This window comes from Camelus ferus, chromosome 20 (genome assembly GCF_009834535.1).
Source record: "Camelus ferus isolate YT-003-E chromosome 20, BCGSAC_Cfer_1.0, whole genome shotgun sequence".
NCBI classification, from domain to species: domain Eukaryota; kingdom Metazoa; phylum Chordata; class Mammalia; order Artiodactyla; family Camelidae; genus Camelus; species Camelus ferus.
This window is the reverse complement of record NC_045715.1, coordinates 13,236,396-13,252,086: the sequence shown is the minus strand read 5'-3', so window position 1 is coordinate 13,252,086 and position 15,691 is coordinate 13,236,396. Positions and strand designations below refer to the sequence as shown.

Genomic DNA, 15,691 nt, shown 5'->3' with positions numbered 1-15,691 from the left:
AGTATCCCACCTGCACAAAATAGGAATTAAAGATTGAGAACGTAGGTAGTGGTGAGCCAGTAAAGGATTTTGAGAGCAACATGATGATTTTTTCTTTTTAATTTGAAAGAAAAAATCATGCTGATGGTGAAGTTAGAAAAGAATTGGAGAGAGACCAGTCTGAAGTACAAGTTTTGTAGTCCAGGGATGAGCTGGTCCTGTGACTTTAAAAGGTCTCAGTGCAATTGGAGACGACAGACTAGAGGATGACGGGGCAGTTACTGAGGAGGTAGGCTGTAGCACAGAGGGAGGACTCAGATGCAGAGAACGATGAAGGGAGGGACGTGGTGAGTTCGGTGGTTGGGTGGATATTGATGGCTGCTTCATCTTTAACTTTGTCTACAAGCCTAGCACAGTAGCTGTCACATAAAAAAGTGTCCAGGAAGTATTTTCAAAGTGTTACATTGCATGCCAAATAACAGTGTTTTGGTTGGCTCGTGATATTTTGAGAAGTCCCATCCAAAGACTTTTTATGATCCTACAGAGTGTCCTTTTTTCTCTTAAGGCATTTGGTCAAAAATAAGAACCCAGCTCTAATGCCTGCAGTTTTTTTTTTTTTTTTTTCCCCGTGGTGGCTTCTTCTAAAGCAAAGAATGCTTTCTACTAAGAAACCTCACTTTTAAGAAATACTTTTTGCATTATTATAATTTGGATGGCATCTAAATGGAAAACTGAACCCCAAATCTAATAGGTAGTATTTCTAGTACTGTATTTGGAAGGCAATAGAAATGCTTTAACCAGAACTCCAAACAAACTTCCTTGTGCTCTTTTATGTATTGGAAATATTTAGGGGAAAAGTAATTCTTTTTTAAAGCAATTACTGATTTAGAGGAAGTTGTAAAGAAGTATACAGGGAGTTTCTGTGCACTCTACAAGGGGAGATACATTTTTAAAGTATCTAGGAGTTGATTTCCTAGTGTTAAGGAATATATGTATGTGTATATATGTGTGTGTGTGTATGGTGGGACTAAGGCACGGATATGGGATATTAAGGCAGAAAATAAGCAATATTGATATGTTAATAACTCATTAGATTCTCCCAAGAGCAGCTGAGTGTTGCTATGTTTCTAAAGGTGTTCTATTTGGACCAAAATCAATGACAAAATCCTCAACTATGTGGGGCTTGAGACAGTAAACATATATCTCTGGTATTTAATTAACTCTACAGAACATAAGGCAAGTAAAACCCATTTTTAAAGGGGAAGCAGCAACCACAGCCATTAGAAAGCGTCATTTAAATGCTTGTGTGCACACACATGCATACACCCACGAATGCAAAATTAGTAGCTGACTGGATTTTAAATTTGAAATATGCTCAACTTCGTATGTGCACTGCATTTCTCATTATCTTAGTCTTTTCACTGGCCCCAAATACCAAATATTATGGAAGAGATTCATACAGTCTTTGGCAAAATTCCTTTGAAACATAAGATTAATTCTGACATCTAATTTTTTGCACCCAAATCTTCTCCTAACCCCCAATGGTTCTTTTGTCACTGTATTTTAACCCTCATGGTGTTTCTCAGTCCTTGCTCTTCTTACCCCACCATTAATGAAAGTGACCACATTGCCCAGAAAATGGGAAGCAGTCATATTCTGTGCATTTTCCAGGCCAGTGTTACAGTTTTACGTTACGCTTGTGTAGTACTTCACAGGCTCAGATGCTTTTCGCATACATTATCTTCTCCCGTTGGTCAACGACCCTGTGGAGCAAGTATTATTTCCCTACTTAACTACACAGGAAGTTGAGGGTTGGAAATAAGTTATAAAGATGGAATGCACAGCACAGGGAATATAAGAAATATTTTAAAATAAGTTTGTATGGAGAGCAATCTACCAAAATATTGAAATATTATGCTGTACACCTGAAACTAATATAACATTATAAGTCAACTATACTTCAGTTGGAAAAAAGGAAGTTGAGGGTTGGAGTGATGGAGATTTCTCCTAAATCAAAGAACTGATTAGTAGCAAGGTCAGAATTGAGATCCCTGGATTTCTGCTTCTGAGCCCAGTGATCTTTCTTCTCCACCACTGCTATCCCATTTGTAGCCACTTGTAATCTCAGATTTTCATGCTTTCTCAGACTCCCTTCAGTGAATATTTCCACAAAATGGCTTGATGCCCTGAATTCCATATTCTGGGCACCTCAGCATACCCGAATATCTCCAGGACTGATTAGGGCCTTCCCTTTTGGCTCTAGCTCCTTTTTTGTTCCGTTTTATTTTTGTTTTCTCTGCCTTTTGAATCTCTGCTCTGCATTATGTGTCTTCCACTCAAGTCCTCTTTCTGGAGGTATTGACACCTGGGGACTGAGCTCTCCCCAGTGGAAGGTGGGTGGAGTTGACAGGTGCCTCTTCCAAGAGTGACCTAGAGATACTCACATGTGTGCTCCTCTGGGCCTTTTCCTTCTTCCCAAGGGTAGGAATGGCCACAGCAGGAAATATATTGGAAGCCACATCTTGGGGATAGAAGAGAAGACCTTAGCCTGAGTTCCTGAACCAAGTGGAGGAGAGCCATGCCCCGACCTGAGATCATCACGTGAGTGAGATACGCATTTCTGTATTTCTTAAATCACTGAATTACATTGTCGCATCCTAATGAATTTAACCTTCCTAACTGAGCGTACCTGTTAAAGTAGCTTCCCTGCCAAAGGTGAAGTTCTCTTCCTAAAAGGAATTCTATCTTTACGCTGGCCCAGCCAGCTTTTTCAATAGGATGTTGTGCTCCCGTAACACTTTGTAGGATGGTGTAGAATGTTGGGAAAAGTATAAGCCCTTGGGTCAGACAGACTTGGGTTCAAGTGTGAATTATGTACTTTTTAGCCACGTGACATTGAATAGGTAGGCCAATTTCCGAATCACAATTTCATTATGACAAAAATGGCATATCTGGGGAGAAATAAATATGAAATATTTGTAAAATGCCATATCACAGGTTTCCTGAATATTTGGTTCATGGTGTGCAACCAGTAATACCGGTAATAGTTATCAATGGAGTACGTGTTTTCAGTTTCAGTTAAAAAGTGTATACTGTGGATAATGCTCCGAGAGGAATGGACAGTTGATCCTCAGAGACCTCACCTCTAATGTGAGAAATATGGATGTTTTACTTACCCTACTTATTTTCTCCCAGATTATGGTCTCTTAAATTTGTTTTTACCACCCAACACTCCTCTCTTACGTGTGTTTGCATAATGGCACGGTCCGTCCTTTACTGTTCCGGGAACTCGGGCTTCCAGCTGCGATGCCTTGTCTTCGATGAGAATTCATAAGGTTTCATTAATCTTACCTCTGACATACTATGTGATAAGTAATCATTTGAATTATTAGTGCCTTCCTTTTCCAACCTCCAAAAAGCTAGGTGAAAATTTTGGTGGACGAGGGAAATGACTCATGGAAAGGTGTCACAAATGTAGAAGGTGCAGTGTTAACACAGTAAACCAGTTAAGGCTATAATGCAGTTCCTTAGAAAAAATTTTCTCCTTTCTTAAAACATGTTTAAAATGTGTATATTGTATTTTATAATAAATTCAAAAGCATTTTTAAAATGTTAGTATCAAAAATAACCATTAAATATAGTTCATCTTAACACTCGTTAATATTCTGGTCTAATTACTTTTATTCTCTTTTCAAACACACACACACACACAGTATTTTGTTTTGTCATTGTTTCTGCTCTTTTCCAAATTTGAATTCATACCATTCAGTTTCGTATTTTTCTCTTTTTCACTGAATATCATGTAGTAAACATTTTTCCACCCAAGGAACATTTCTAGGGCCCAATTTACACTATGCCACAGTAGCCATTTACATTTGCAATGAGAGTCAGAGAAAGTTTTGAATTCCTAAGTTTTCTTTTGTGGCAGCCTTTCTGCAGCTGTTAAGAGAAATGCTGCTTTTGTCAAAAAATTCTCTTGCTCTTATCACCTGGCTGTCACTTATTTCTCAGAGCTGGTGGTGCTGTTAGCCAGTGGGAATCCACGGGGGTATTCTCTGGGCTGGCAATAGAGAGTGCTCTATTGTCACTGTCAGCAAACCTACCTTTGACTTTCCCTTCAAACACTCATAAATAACACACGAAACTCTTGTGCCCATGCTTTGAACTACCTTTTACTTTTCTTTCAGGTATCATGATTAAAATGTCTTAATACCAAAAATACTATAATATACTAAAGGTATGTTATTCAGGCAGGGCAGTAATGATGACTTTTCATAATCTGGTGGTTTGGGTAGTCTGCAGAGGGATGGGACGTGAATCATACCCTGGAAACACCTAAAACCTCAGGTTACAGGTCTTGGAAGATTGAAGATTGAAGACACGTGAACATACATGTCTTACATAAGATGAGATAGTCAGTTGTTGCATTGCAGCTAGCAGGTGCAGGGTGAGGGTGGGGAAGGAAGGTTTGGATTGTTCGTGGTGGGTTTTTTCCATCTTTTTAGCCTTCAGTTTATACCATCTCTCCCTTTCCCCATCAGACATGCCAAGAACACTTAGTAGATTCATAATGCTGAACTGGCAACTGAGTTCGAAGGCGGGGGTTAGGGGTGGGGGAGATGAAAACCAAGGGACCCCATTTCAAATTGCCTCTGCTATCTCATTAATCTCTTCCAGCAGATAATACATGCAGAACTCAGGCTACTGAGGTCTCCAAAGAGTATCGTTTTTTGTGGGGTTATAACAAATTAAAGAAATAAATTAAGTCACCAGCCCAGCAGGGAAGCGCTTGAAATCCCGGGCTCCCTAGTCTTCACTGCTGTTCTGGAATGATAATAACAAAGAGGCCTTTTCTTCAAATGCACATGTATATATTTTAAATCTATATTGCATATAGATGTAAATCGTTAATGTAGCTTTCTATCTTGCTTTGTTATTTGCCTTCATGTACTTTCAGAGGCGTTTCTGTGTCCCTAGCCCCCAGACCTGTACCTGCTGCTCACTAATTCCAAAGAGAGAAAAGCTGCTGTAGGGTGGGGTGGACGTAGAAATTTGGTGTTCTTTTATATAGAAACAGAGAGACACACAGTCCGTCTTTTTTATTTGTTTGCGGGTTTTTGTTGTTGTTTATTTGTTTCCTTGTTTTATGACTTGCTTGGAATAATTCTGTGGAATCTGTCTCACCGCAGAGTACAGCAAATGATGTGTCTGCTCCATTTTTGATTCTTTTTTGTTTTTTTTCTTGTTAATCATTGCTTTCACGGTTAAGGACAGCCTTCTAGGGTCTCTGTGATAGAGTGTCCATTAGCGATTGGTCAGAGGTTGGGCTTAAACGCTTTTCATCAGTAGGGCTGTCACCTTTCCCAGGGTAAAGCTGTGTGTGGGTCGGGCCACATGTAAACACAAGCCAGTTCTCTCTTCTCCAGCTGTTACTTTCTGCTGAGCCTCCCTCCTGCCTCTCACACGTGCGTTTATACACTCGAAGAAGGACGTGTAGAGCGCTGGGGGCCCTCTTTAATGTTTCTGGTTGAACGTACACATTTCAGGAAACTCATTCTTGGAGTCTTAGGGAGGGTGGGTTGGAAGAAGATGTCTGGACTCGAGTTAATGGGACTACCTACGAGATTTATTTTAGAGAGCAAAAAGAAACTCACTGCAGGGCCCCGGAACCACAACCATGCATAACTCTAAGGGTCATAACCCGCAGGTTTGTCTGTAAAACCTGTATGAGAACATGGGCCATGTAAATGAGAACTCTCAGTCATTCAGTTGGCAGCGTGTGTGGTTATGCGTGGTGGCTTGAAAAAGACTTTTTGGAGGCAAACAGTGATGATGACGAAAAAGAGCATTTTTGTCGAGTCTCGATACAGAGATACAGTATAAAGACCAAAGTGTATAAAGGATTTAAAATCAATTGTTCTAAAGCAAAGATTCCTGAGAGCTGGCCTAAAAATAGTTTTCATGTGTTTGAGACATTATTCAGTGGAAGAAAAAGACCATGTTTTTCCTTTTCCGAAGAGAGTAGAAACATTCAAAGTGGCTGCAGCAGTCGTGGTTACATTGAATTTAAGACGGTGTTTCCTGACTCTTCTCAAATAGTAAGTCCAGGTGCCTAGGTGAATCCCCTTTCCTAGAGATCTTTAAGAAAAATACAAAGAGTTGGGTCTCTCTTCATCTGTTTCAAGTAAAACATAAAACAGACGAACACAATATTACATCATTGCCTTGACGCCTAGGAAAGGGGTGAGTAGAGTGTCCAGTCATTCTTGTTTCTGGACATCTGTTATTTTTCATATAAAGGAAGGAAGTTACTGGAGTGGGAGTGAGTACTTCAGCTACCTGTGACTGACTAACCAGCAACCTTACTTTGCTCACCTGTGAGATAAGAGAGTGAAGTGGTAATTTCTCAATTCCTTTTTAGCTGCAAGTGTAAAAGCTCCCATATAGCACAGGCACATCATTGTATGGGTTTATTTTTCTCTTAAAACATTACAGAGTTTCTCTTCCATTTATGGTGGGTTAGGAAATTATGAGAGCAGCTAGAAAACCTGGACAGTATAAAATGTATTTTCCTGATACATTAGAAAGCCAACAAGATAGTGAGAAATTACAGAATCAAAACCAGGGGGAAGAATGAAAGCCAGAGAAGAGAGCCTTGTTTTTAGAGTTCCTTTTCTCCTAAAGCCATGTACTGTATTTCTCAAATAGTCAGATTCGTAAAATCAAACACTAGAATGGTGGTTACTGGGGTCGGGGGTGAGGGGAAGGGTGGAAATGGGGAGTTATTAATCAACAGGCATAAAGTTTCATTAAATAAGATGAATGAGCTTTAAAGATCTGTTTTACCTGTAGTCAACAGTGATATATTTCATGCTTAAAATTTGTTAAGAGAATAGATTTTGTGTTGTGTCTTGTCACAATAAAATTAGAAAGTTAAAGTAAAAACTAAATATATACCAATAAATGTAAACAAATCGAATGATAGAGCTAAAAAAAGGGTAAATACGCAGCTAAATCTAAATTGGTATTGGTTATATAAGATAAAATCAATATTTTTGGATCCGTCTCCTAGAGTGATGGAAGTAAAAGCAAAAATAAACAAAGGGGATCTAATTAAACTTAAAACCTTTTGCACAGAAAAGGAAACCATAAATAAAATGAAAAGACAACCTATGGAATGGGAGAGAATATTTGCAAATGATGTGATTGACAAGGGGATAATTTCCAAAATATATAAACAGCTCATATAACTCAATACCAAAAACCAAATAACCCAATCAAAAAATGGGCAGAAGACTTAAATAGAGATTTCATACAGATGGCCAACAAGCACATGAAAAGATGCTCAACACTGTTAATTACTAGAGAAATGCAAATCAAGACTTCAATGAGGTATCACCTCACACGGGTCAGAATAGCCATCATCAAAAAGTGTCTAAATAACAAATGCTAGAGAGGGTGTGGAGAACAGGGAACCCTTCTACACTGTTGGTGAGAATGTACATTGGTGCAACCACTTTGGAGAACAGTATAGAGGTTTCTTAAACAACAAAAAATAGAGTTACTGTATAATCCAGCAATCCCACTCCTGGGCATATATCCGGAGGGAACTCTAATATGAAAAGATCCATGTACCCCAATGTTCATAACAGCACTATATACAATAGCCAGGACATAGAAGCAACCTAAATGTCCAACAGTAGATGACTAGACAAAGAAATTGTGGTACATATATATAATGGAATACTACTCAGCCACGAAAAAGAATGAAATAATGCCATTTGCAGCAACATGGATGGACCTAGAGATCATCGTACTAAGTGAAGTAAGTCAGACAGAAAGACGGATATCACATGCTATCACTTATATGTGGAATCTAAAAAAAAAATGATACAAATGAACTTACTTACAAACAGAAACAGACTCACAGACATAGAAAACAAACTTATGGTTACGAAAGGGGAAAGGAAGGGATGGAATAATTTAGGAGTTTGGGATTAACAGATACACACCACTATACATAAAATAGATAAACAAGGACCTACAGTATAGTACAGGGAACTATATTCAATATCTTACAATGACCTATAATGGAAAAAAGTCTGAAAAGTAACATATATATATATAGACACACATACACATATATATACACATACATACACAGATATATATACATACACACACCCCCCATATATATATATATAACTGAATCACTTGGCTGTACACCAGAAACTAATACAACATTGTAAACCAAATATATTTCAATAAAAAGTTTTAAAAATATATATAGAGAGATTAAAATACATAATGATAATAGCATATAAGATGGGAGGGGTAAGTGGAATTAAAATGTTCTTGGGACTTTGCATTGTCTGGAAACAGATAAGAGTACAGTTTTATATTAGGCTTTTCTTAGGCAAAGAAGCATTTTGTAATCTTCAGGAAATAATGTTTTAACTCAGAAATTTGTTATGTAAATTTAAGTAAAAATGTTTCTGCAGGGCTAATAGCCTTGTGCCAATTTTAAATTTTGATATTTTTCTTCTTTTGGCTATGTTATATGTAAAAAAAAAAAAAATTGACCTTTTAAGGAAAATAGTTCAGAGAATCATGCAAAAGCTCAAATTCAACTTAATATTTATTTATCTATTTAAAGGAAATCACCTGAATGGTGACTTTGAAACAGAAGAATATCCCTTGTCTGAAGCTGGGAAGTTTTGGAAAGGGCACAGCCGGTTTTAATCCAGTGTTGGCTGAAAAGTATGAGGCATAAATCCAATAACCGTACTTCTAAAGTCATCCATATGAGCTAATTCTTTTAACAGGCCAATTTGCTTGAAGGTAGTGAACCCTCTCCTGAGTTTGGGTATTATTGCAGGTTCAGAAGAGATAACAGAAAGAGAAGGAGATCAGGTGACTTGGCCCAAATTGAACATTTCTGTGACCCACCTGGGACATCAGATTCTCAGAAGTAAGGACCAGTATCTGTGTGCATTTTAATACTGGAAAGGAGCTAGCTGTTCTGTGGGGGATAGGATCCTGCTTGGCTGAGACTCAGGTAAAGAGGGTTGTCATCTTGGTCTGCTACTTGCTAACTCTGTGGCCTTTGGCTAGTCACTTTGTAACTCAGTTTTATTTTCTGTAATACTGGCAAAGCAATTTAGTGTAAAGCAATGTAACTCATAAATGTAAGATCTAGAAAAACATTTTAAAGTGTTTTATAAAGATAAAACTATATACAAATAAAAGACATCATTTTTACTTCCAATTATATGACACATAATTCAAGTCAGCTTTTATCCATGGTTACAAATAGATGGACACATTTATAGTAAGCATGAAAATGAAACCAAGGCTCTGTACATTTGGGTTAAAAGCAGTTGCTTAAACAATTACAAGAAAAAAAAAATAGATTTTCATAGTGAGTAAACCTTAGTAAGAATTTTAATTTTGTCCTGTATTATACATTGATAATAAAGTACTTGTCAAATTCTAAATTTATTTTCCTTTCATTAAGTATTCTTTTAAATTTGGTGCCTACTTTACTCTGTTTCTTATAATAGGCACACAGAACATGCAAAAACAATGTTAGCATGAACAGATTTCCAGTAATCTGTTAAATAGCTTAATCTGGAACTTTCTTCATAAGCAAAGCATACATTGTTACAGAAAAAAATAAATCTATGCATTTGGATGATGATTTGGGGTTTCATATTTAATGCCATAGATTTGTTATTTTGAGATGATGGACAACAAATTTCCTAATTGTAAATAAGCAGAGGGAAAATTGTGTTTGAGACTGTTAGCTATCGATTCTCTGAGAAAATGTGAAGTGTAAAGTTGTGAGCTGGTGATGATGTTGGAATTTCTAGAAGATACTTCGTTTCAGCCTCTGGAGTTGTATGTGTGGAAATGAGAAAATAGACTTTCCTGGTCATATCTAGCTGATTGGATTTTGAGAATCAGATTTTATTTGCTGGGGATAAGACAATTTCAGCTCTCTGCTTTGTTTGTGAAGCTCTAGCTGTAGATCTTCCAAAAACCTCTCAAAATATTTTCTCTATTGGGTTCTTCCTTCTTTCCTTCCCCACTTCTTTCCTCCCTTCCCTTCTGCCTGGGCTGAAATTAGACTTAGTGTCTGTTAGTTCTTTCTCAGTCCTTCAGATCTCTTGCTTTGAGCTCTGTTCCTTCCTGGGGTCCTGGGGGAATATCAGCAGTCCCTAAAGCGTCTTCAAGGAAAACACAGAGTTCAAACTGGCAACGTATTCTTATAGTGACAGAGTGTTTTATCCCCATGGAAATGGAAGGACTTACTTCTATCATATGTATTTATGCCAGATAGGGAGTGTAAGCCAAACAGAAAAAGGGTGATGACACCCCAGGCACTAAAATGCTTCCAAAATTCTGGAAAGTCTTAACTTTTCCTTGATGGGTACAACTTGAGAAATGTTACAAAAGATGGTATACACCAAAGAATCCAGAGTGCAGAGGGAAGATGTGATTGCTCAGGACCACGGAAATCTCTTTCAAGTAGACTCAGTATAATAAGACAAAATAGAATTTAGCATTATTCACTAATAATTAATTCACATTTACCAAAGATTCTTTTTTTCTTTAACAAATAATGTCATCTGAAATGATCTGGTGACTCTGTTTTCATCGACCCACAGCTGTGCATGTGCAGCCCCCTTTGGATGTTCCGTTACAGTGAAAAGGAACTGGGGTAGAAATCAGGCAGGCATGATTCCTACAAGTGTGTATGACATCATATATGAATACATGAATTTGGTGGGACTCAGTTTTAACATGTTTAAGAGAAAAGGAAGAAGGAGGGGGAGAGGGAAGGAGAAGTGAATGGAGGGAGGGAAAGAGAAAGAAAGGTCATCATGCCAGTGCAGCAATTACTGAGGAATTTGAAGAAAGAAATGTACGTGGTGTGTCTGTCCACGCTTAAGCGCTCAGTAAGTTTTAGTTGTTATATCATTAGTAGTGAAGTTTGAATAAAGCGCACACACACCATTAGTTTTTGTATCTTTCGGTCTATTTTGTTTGGGTAAAAGATGTTGGAGGGTAGTCTGCTGACTAGAAAGCCAGGATAGTGTGATATTTATTAGTGGGAAGAACTACTAAGAGGAGGTGACACTAACTGTAATTGATGCTATAGAGGAGGACTCAGAAGGACTGAGGGCAGAGAACGCCTTTCACCCAAAGGCTGATTAAAAATGGAACAGTGCTTCAGAACTCTAATAACCGCTCTGGGGTTTATGTGGTTTGGCATTGGTGAATATGTGATATCTGTTGTACAGCTTCTTGGTGGAGGAAGAATTTCTTAGCCTAATTCATGTCTAACAGCTTTTTAACATGACAGGACTAAAACAAAGCTAATTTTAGCTGGACAGGGATAATGGCCATTTATGGTTGGGTATTATAGTTGGCCAGGAAAAGAGACTAAAAATGACTTCAGCAAGACTGACTGCATCCCCAAACGTATCTTTTCCTACATGATAGTCTGCAGCAAAACAAAACAAAACAAAACAACAAACCTCTTTTCCAGATCTCTTAATTAAGGAATGTTATTTAGTTATACCATTTTATATGTAATTTAAGTTGTCAAAATTTATCTCATGTTTAAAATAACCCCATAGTACTTCCAGTATAAAAGGAAGAAAATGGGCTTTGGGGTTGGAGCTGAATCCCAAATCCAATTCTTTAACTTCTTAACTATCCAGCTGACCTTTATTCTTTATCTATAAAATTAGGGTAACAATACCTTTCCCATAGGACTGTGTCAGTGATTAAATGATTGAAAGCACGTGAAATGCTTAGAACAGTGTCTGTGGCTTAGTTGTCACACAGTCACATTATAATACAGTGATTCCATTTTGTTTTCTAATACTCAAGCTATTTCTTGGATTCTCATTAACCCTCACTTTTTTTTTTAATACCCCCAAATAGATAGCTCTGTATTTTAATGGAGTCTTGTTAATATGATGAACTCTGTGAAAATATTTCATCTTAATATCCAAGGCGAGTGATGAATCTGTCTAATGCCAGTATCTAATATATTGTTCTTCCTGCACACCTACAGAGAACTTTTTGTCTTAGCTTGAGTCCTCTAGAAGGCAGGTCCTGAGGCCAGGGATTGGTGCTGGCATTTTCTTTGGAGGTACACATCCAGGGCAGTGAAGGGGAGAGCAAAGGGTTAGGAAAGCAAGGTAAACTGGAATGCAGCATGTGGCTGCTTTATAACAGGCCATAGCAGGTTACTTAGTAGAATTGTTAATTCTGTACATGGGGATTCTGTAGAAGGTTTATAAGAAGAAACTTCACCACAGGATGGAAAAAGAAGGGGAAACGTGCTTGTCTAGCTCTCATCCACCTCCCATTTCCAGCTGGCCAACTTTTATCCCGTGAGGAGCTAACTCCCTGAAGCTAAGTCGCCTAGGCTGGGTCACCTGGCCCCTGCACCACTTCTCCAGAAGCTGATACCACACCCCACAGTGTGGGCTTTTACTAACACCCAGTATTGATGGAATCCAAGAAGGCTAAAAAGATTTGTGTCCTGATATACATGGGCGTAGCCTATCCTTTGGGGAAAGATACCAGCTCAGGGCTTTAAGCAGTTGTCCTAACAATGTACAAAAGCTGGTTAATTTATAGCCCATGCATTAAAGTCCATGAGCGATTACCAGGAAATCCAACTCAAAAGAAAATGGCAATTTCTTGGAAATTTCAACATATACATTTGGTGTTGGGTATTATTAAGAGAGTTCGAATTGGAACTTAACCAAAAACAATCTCAAGGTTTAAAAGTATCTGCCACAGAAGCAAAAGGTTCAGGGAAGTGCTGCGTTCAGAATAGGGCTGTTAGGGTTGATGCAACTTGTTCACGTACAGCTTGAAAGCTGTGCTTGAAATTTGTGCACACGTGTAAATTGACTTATAGCCCCGGGTCCCCAGTACAACTGGGTCACCACAAAATAGACTTGCGGCCTCCATATCTCCTTCGGCTCTTTTAACTTGAAGGGAAATATTTGACCTTCTCTATTTCACTTTAAGGGAGGCCCATTTATTCCATCTGTGCATAATTTTAACCCCTGTGCTCTGATGACAAGGTCCAGTCATCCCAGAAGTGCGTTGGTTCTTTCTCCAATGACCCATGAAAATTCCATGCTCCTCTTTACTCTCCCTGGTCTGTCATTTAAAAAAAAAAAAAAGTGGGTTGGAAAGTGAGTGGCCTGACACTAGTGAAAACTGCTGCCTTGGTAGCCCAGGATGATAGAAGTTTATGAATGCTGGCTGTCTGCCACAAGCCCTGTGGTGGTACCACAACATCCTCCCACAAATTCTGTGCATACTCCCTATTACCTAATTGTGCAGCTCATTGCTAGACTCTCTCAAAAATTACAAGGAGAAAAAAGATAACTAAGTCTTTGGATCATTGGAAATATAGTCCAAAGTATGGATCCAAAAACCGCATTATAATGACATAAAGATTAGGTAGAAACACGTCAGAAGTAGTCCCTGAATTGCGGAAGAAAGAGTTGGAGGAGAAGAGACCTCTTCCTCACCACCTGTGGGTATGTGTTCACTCTGCAGTTAACAGAGAGCTAGGGCGCCTTTCTGAAGTCTTGTCCTGTGACTTCAGAATTTGATCTCACATTGTACTCGTTCTTACACACATTTTACAGCCTATTCTCCATTTAGCTGTCAGAACGAATCCTTTAAAAGGATGAGTCACATCTTGATGATCGTGACATCTTAGCACTTGAGTGACTTCCCGTCACATTTAGGATAAAATCCGGAGTTGAAAGCTTACAGGGCCCTCCTTGACCTCATCCTAGGCTTGCTCACAGATGTGAACCTGTAGCTTCCTCCCAGCCGATCTGCTGCGGCCACTCTGGTCCAGGGTGAGGAAGAAAGGACTTAAACCAGTGGATATGGAAAGATGTCAAGGATTTTGAGACGTATTTTGGATGCAGAAGAGATAGGTCTTGCTGATAGATTAAATGTGAGCGTTGAAATAAAAGTTGCATACAGAATTGTTTTAGGTCCTAATGGGCACTCAGTCAGTGTTAGTTCTTACTCTGTGTACTATCAAACATCAGTGAGAACTGGGTGAATTCTAACACGTGAATGTGCGGCAGTGAATCCTGCTTAAGCTGGGCATGGTCAGCTTTTTATGAATATGGACCCCATGTTCAGGTCAGAATTTAGTGTTCTCATCTTCACCTGTGAGTCAGCAGTTCTCCAAGATTTGCGGAGAACAGTACTGCTTATCTTTAGAAGAGCTGCCACTATTCAAGTACATGATGTACTTGAGCACGTTCAGTACTTCTTGAAGTTGATTCCAAGGCCACGGCCAAGGGGGTCTCTTATTCATTTAAAAATGAGCGACAGATTCCTCGCTTGGAGGAATTTGGAAATCTTCGTTTTAACAAGATCCCCCATCCTTACAGATTCAGAGCTTAAAACTCACTGCCTTAAGAGATTTCGTTAGAACTGTATGCTGGGTGGGGTCTGTTAAAAGTTGAATTTGAGTTACCTCCACTCCACCTTCCCGGGGAAACTAAGCACCTCTCAGATGCTGAAGATCACTAACATTTAACTGAGAGGCCTGTGGGCGACGAATGGGATTGAGTTCCCGCTGGGAAATGGGTCGTTTTTCAGACCTTGCAGGACGTGTGTACATTGGCACCCGTAAGTCTTTTGATTCACTGGGAGAAGGCTGCGCAGACCCAGACAGCTGGTGAATTCATGTGCTGCTGCTTCAAGGGGGGTAAACTGGTCTCCCAGAAACTGTGCGGCAGGCTGCTCTCCATCACCCCCTGGAACAGAAATACTGTCCTAGTAACTTTTATTCTATCTTTTTGACAGGCTTCCTCAGAGACATAGCAGAACGCCAGGTACTGAAAAAGGGGGAAAAAAAAATCCAAAAGCAAGCATTCCTATCACTCTAGTCTTCTTTCTTTTCTAAACTTCATTAAGGACAATATATTTCCAGGGTTTCTTTTTTTATCATTTTCAAAACCAAAAATGGAAAAAAAAATTGTTCTGATCTCCAGTTTTAAATATAAGACAAATCTGTAGCTGCTTTAAAGTCCCATAGGAGAGGGAGGGTGCTGGCCATCCCAGCTCAGTCCCCACCTAGGGAATTTGCCACTTTCGCAAATTTGAATTCAATTTACCACAGCCAAATGAAAGGCGACTGAATTTCTAAGCCTGATGATGGGAGTGACATTGAATACAAGATTGTGTGGCACTTTAAAGAACTTCCCTTTTATTAGCGGCTCCATAATCACATTAACTTAAACTGAAAATGTGAACTAATTCTTTCCCTAGAGGCCCATGCGTTAATAATTGTAGAAATCTGTGGAAAAGGATAAATACAATTCAATAATTATATTGATAAATAAAATGAAAATCAACTAATTGTGTCATTCACTCAGAAGCTCGCTTCTGCTGTTGCTGGCTTTATGCTCCACTGGCTGCTAAACTTTTCTGTCACACTTCAATAAATTTAATTGTGCAGAATAAATGAGCTAATTTTTGAAGTCACAGGCTCTGTTTGCAAGATAAGGGTGGTGATTTATTGACCTCTTCTAGCACCGTGAGAGCATCATAGTCCTTTTCTACTGACAACCTGGCATCAGCCGTTTCCTCCCTCCGTTCAGGTCCCCTCATAGCTCTTTCTAAGTCCTACCCTAGCCTT

At 38.9% G+C, this 15,691-nt stretch overlaps 1 long non-coding RNA gene across 13 annotated transcripts in view; it reads left to right on the top strand.

Moving 5' to 3' along the window:
- Positions 1-15,691, top strand: part of LOC116658215 — a 309,670-nt gene that overhangs the window by 214,243 nt on the left and 79,736 nt on the right. For 12 of the 13 annotated variants that reach the window (XR_004313452.1, XR_004313449.1, XR_004313448.1 and 9 more), the window contains one exon: positions 2,465-2,580. This is a non-coding gene — a long non-coding RNA (uncharacterized LOC116658215). Of the gene's footprint in view, positions 1-2,459; positions 2,581-15,691 lie in introns of all 13 variants that reach the window. The other variant, XR_004313446.1, reaches the window with a different exon arrangement.